The sequence below is a fragment of the Oryza glaberrima genome, chromosome 7, assembly GCF_000147395.1.
Source record: "Oryza glaberrima chromosome 7, OglaRS2, whole genome shotgun sequence".
Lineage (NCBI taxonomy): Eukaryota > Viridiplantae > Streptophyta > Magnoliopsida > Poales > Poaceae > Oryza > Oryza glaberrima.
Genome location: NC_068332.1, coordinates 5,756,239 through 5,761,384, shown reverse-complemented (window position 1 = coordinate 5,761,384; position 5,146 = coordinate 5,756,239). Strand labels below are relative to the sequence as shown.

At 38.3% G+C, this 5,146-nt stretch overlaps 1 long non-coding RNA gene across 2 annotated transcripts; it reads left to right on the top strand.

The window, feature by feature from the left end:
* The first annotated feature begins 2,832 nt into the window (after positions 1-2,832).
* LOC127778770 (uncharacterized) lies at positions 2,833-4,794 on the top strand. Of its 2 annotated transcripts, none has more exons than XR_008018564.1 (2): positions 2,833-3,883; positions 4,608-4,794. It is a non-coding gene; the product is annotated as an uncharacterized LOC127778770 (long non-coding RNA). The 2 variants fall into 2 exon arrangements; XR_008018565.1 differs by having other exon boundaries at positions 4,605-4,794.
* The last annotated feature ends 352 nt before the right edge of the window (positions 4,795-5,146 follow it).

The following is a 5,146-nucleotide window of genomic DNA, read 5'->3' as shown; positions in this document are numbered from 1 at the left end:
TGTGCATGCAACACCACGTGGATGTTGGCCACGTTGGTTCTAAATCCTAAGCATATCTTGGCATTGGTCTTTTTTTTTAGACTTACAAGTCAGTTTATGAGTTAAAATATCTAAGCCTAAATAAATAATAATTTTTTTGTTTGTCTTTCCTAAAACCATAAGCCACTTTTATACTATTAAGCTAAAAGCTAGCTAGGTTGAAGAAGTTTTTTTTTTTACTTACAAGAGAAAGAAGTATGACCACTCTTAAAATTAGGACTTTAAATCCACCAGCTTATAAATCATATAAGCCAAAACACTGATTTAAAAGGTTAAGTCAATAAGCCTAAACCTAAATAAAGGGACCATGGCCAGCACTAAGGATATTAATTGCCAACCTAGATGTGTGTGCACTTGTACAAGCTAGTACTACCTTCATTTTGAAATGTATAATATTAACTTTTGGACATGACATTTGATTATTTATCTTATTAAAAAATTAGGTAAGTAATGTTGTAACTTGTTTAATCACTAAAGTTACTTAAATATAACTTATATTTTTACATATATGTACTAAAATTATTTTTAATAAGACGAATTGTCAAACATCAACTCCATAAATTCATAGTGTGATACTTTAAAAACAATGAGATTAATATTTGGAAACATATTTTTTCTACGATGTGAAGTTCCATGTTAATATACATTTTTCAACTTACTAATATTTTTTAATCCTTTTCACATTGCTGTCAAACATTTATTTATTTTTACCAAAACCTGTAACACGGCATTACACATGATCCAAAATATACCACCCAATGTAGGATAGTAGCGGCTAACGACACAATATTTATTTACTCTCTTGTGAAACCCTGTCGATCTCTAAATGTTGAAACAGTGATATATCTAGTCTCATCAGTGATTTGAAGGGCAAATCTTTAATGTTTCTTGCCGTTAGTGATATCTAGATCTCATCAGTGATTTGAACAGTTGTGTCATTGCCAATAAAAAAAAATCAGCCAGAACCTTCTTTCACATTTCCCATGCAAAGAAACCGGAAAAGAAACATATGCTGCTCCAAATTTGCCTTTCTCATTAACCTAGAGTGAGCTATGTTAGCTACCTCTTTGGTTGACGAGCTCATGAGTTGAACCTCACACAATGTTATGGGCATTGGGCCGTAGGTCAAGGCTTATAGGCAGCCCAAACCAATCAAGTTAAAGATAAGATTATTAGTTAGTTGTTAGAGATAAGATAGGATAAGATTAAGTTCTTACTTAGGGATCAAGTTGGTACCATCTATATAAAGATAGGATTGTATCTATTATCAATTAAGCAATGAATATCAATTATTCTAATCTCTCTCTCCCAGCAATGTTCTTCTCCTTAGCCTAAATCTACATCCCTTCTCCAGGAGCCGACGCTGCCCGGCTATCTTCACGGCAGTAGTTATCCCGTCATGGTCTAAGGTCATGACAACTGTCCTAGTGTGAGATACAAGTGTCGCACTTCATGCTGAAAGAAGGTCAGGAATCAGGACCGATCGATGCTGAAACACTCCCGGTATTGTCGTTGTGCCTTTTCTTATCTTCCTCAATGCATCCCATCCCTACAACAGATCAGATAAATGAGGGTGTGAACCAATGAATTAAGCTCACAGTTGCATACCCATGCATTTTGTGGTAGAGATTACTCCTCGCTCTTTAACTGATGTGTGGCAACTGCTTCAAGTTTAGTTCTTGTAACTGTAGAAAGGAAGAAAACAACGAAGTGGCACTGATAAAAATGAAAAGCAGGTGTTTAATTATTTATAACTGATATGAATAAGTGGTAGGTTGGTGAATGCTTTTTTTTCCCTGAGAGTTATGGTCACCTTTTACATTCACCACCTGTTGGTTTGAGAAATCATCAATCATATTTATAACTTACTCCTCTGTTCAATAACTTATGAAATTTGAGACATGTCCGTTGTGTGTTTCTGCAGTTCTGGTTTTTTTTTATTCACACGATTCGATGGTTTCAAGATTATAATTATTTGATACTATTTCGTACCAGGAATAAAAATTTGTTCCAGAAGACAAAAGACCTAGACATCAAACATGAATTGACCACGACATGATAAGTTCTTCTTATGTGTAAACCAAAATGTTCATACATGTCCACTTCTCTGATTGAAAACATTCACAATATTGATATACTTCGTCCATCCCAAAATAAATTAACTTTTGTCCACTTCTCTGATTGAAAACATTCACAATATTGATATACTTCGTCCATCCCAAAATAAATTAACTTTTGTATACAAATCTAGACATAGATTATGTTCAAATTCATATATAAAAGTTGGTATTAGATTTGACTAGTTCAAGGGGTCAATGATAATCACATATGCACATGTATTGCACACATTCCCTTTTTTTCTGAAATGATTATCATGTATTACCAACATTATTCCTCTTTTTCCGTCAAAATAAAAACATTAATCCTCTTTTCTGTTATCATGGCATCGTATTTTTTCCCCAAATTTTGTCACATCCTAATGACACCCCCTCCCCTTATATTTTTTAAAGAGGAAGACTTTCATGATTGTTCTGTTCTAATATTAGTCTCTTCCTTGGGGGGATCCTATGTGAGAAAATATAGATGTTTTACAATGGTTTCTCTTTCTAGTAGAATAAGAAACTCTATTAAACAAGGTGTGGAACAAGTTCAAATGAAGTCCTGTAGGTGTATGAGCATACTGTCCGGAAGTACTTGCTCATTTTGGTTTTGTGAGCTCACAGAGAATCTGATCATTTCTTCTTCATCACAAATGACAGAACTTACAGGCTCTTCATCTCTCTACTAAAGTTAGTGTCGGTGCTGCTATCTTAGTTTCTGAAAAGCCCACACCTCAGCTCTTTCGGGGAATTTATATACTTCTACTATTCTGGCTATGTGTAAAAGAGTTAATCCATACAAAGTTAGAACGCACGGGTTTATGTGCTGGTGCTCAACCAATCTAAACTCTACATGTGGGACTATTATTGCTCGGCTGGGTTGTTACATTGAGTCTCCTCTAATCCTCCTCGATGTATCTCATTCTACATTATGGCATTCATGTTCACTATTCACATTTTCACATCTCCTGGAGCCATTCTACCTTTGTGGTAAGCTGATGCACTATTGTATAAACTTCTAGCCTCTGATTTCTTTCACTACTGATCGAGCATGTAATGGAAGAAGAGATTTTTTATAGTCCTTGAGGGAAGGAGGTACCATATCCTGACCGTCAATTTCGTGCGATCCAACGGCCTGGATGGTATCGGTACCCGCGTCTCCCCGAAGGCGGTGCCGAATGCATTTCATGGGTGGAAGGGTAAGGTGGTAATTTCGCAATAACACCCAACCCAGCGATCTCCCCGGCTCCTCGCCTCTCTCGTATGCCGATTTCCCCTTCTCTCTCACCGACAACCACCTAAGAACAGATGCTGCCGGGCGCCGGCTTCCATCTCCTCCTTTCGCGTTCGAGCGCGGACGCCGATGCCATTGGCTGCCGTCTCCTCCGCATCCTATGGCGCCCTCCCCCTCCCCATCCCTAGCGCCTCCACTCCTGCCACCTCGTCGCCAGATCCAGCCGCCCCCGTGGTCAAGGGCGCCAGATGCCGACGAGCTCCGCAGGAAGGACCGGGGGGAGGGTAGGGGGTTGTGTTGGCCTCGGATTCGGTGACGCTGCTCCTCACCAACCATATCCTCAGCGCTACCGGGACTGTGCGATCCGATTGTCCGCCCCCTCGCCTTCCTAGGATGGTTGCGGTGCCCCCATGAGGCCCTGACCCACCGAGTTTCTTCCTCTGATCATAGACTCTCCACGGCCGAGTTCATCATCTACGTTTTCCCTTCCTCTTCCTGTTAAGGTCACTAGGTCAGTAAAATTATCCCAATACCACAGCTGTAGACAAGACTGAACCATTGGGTCGATTCTATATGGGGACATTTCAAATTGAATGTGTAATAATTCTTGATAGTAAATGTTTTATGTGTTAAACGTATGTGCATTATAGTTGCATGTCGCATACTCACAAAACATGAAGAGATATATGGATTGTAGTTGTATTTATCATACCACAAGAGTAAATGGAAAATGTGGGTTAGATATAATCTTGATATATCTTCAGTTAGAATTTCATTTGCATATCTTCAGTTAGGGGACTATTATAGGACCTGAAAACAGGTAAGCAATTTGGCACTACACTTAATTAGTTGAGATTTTTCCAGCTGCTAATATATATCCTGTGTATAGATATGAATTACGAATTGCTAGCTATTCATTTGCGTGTTTGCAGATGAACTGCACACTATTTGTCAATTCATGTGTGTGCATGGAAATTGTATCTTAGTTGAATAGAACTTCTCTTGTTTATTTTGCACTCAAGGCGTTCGACGGAATGCCCATGGTATAATTACTGACTGTCTTATAGGTATATAATTAACGGTCTCATCGTTTCTTGGCATTGTCAGAAACGACATGCTGGCCTCTCAAATTCTAGATTAGTTTCTGTTCTCTCAATAAAAATGTTTCAGCTATGTTTAGGCATGAGAAGTTTTATTTCTGACTTGTGCAGTTTTTTTCTCTCTCTGTTCAGCAGAAAAGGAAAGGCATGCAGACAATCCATTGTGGCACAGGCGCACAGCTGATCCTAGATGATCAGAATTGAAGAATATTTGCATGTGGCCAGTAACTCTCTTTTGTATGCTTATCTGAGGCTTAGGCCTGTCAGTATGTAACATTATGTAATTTGAAACTATGTAATCTCAGTACATAATTGATCTGTACTTGTCGTGTTGTTTAGTCTTGGAGTTGGTTGTGTCATTTTGTGTCTGGATGTGATTATGACTTTATGACTGATTGCTTATAAACTACCTGTCGTGAATGTTCACAAGTACTAGCGAGGTTCTGCCAAATTTTTTAATTAAAATTTGACAGCTTTTAACCGATCATATTAGGACCAACGTTAACCAACATAAGCGTTGATCGATGATCTTTCTTACCTAAGAAACACCAATATGAACTGATTATCTCCTTCTATTCAGTATTAAATTCCTATGCAGCATGGGCTGCTTGCGTGCATTTATTTTATGGTCTGTTTAAAACGGTATTGTTCCATACATCTGATTTTATGGGCAA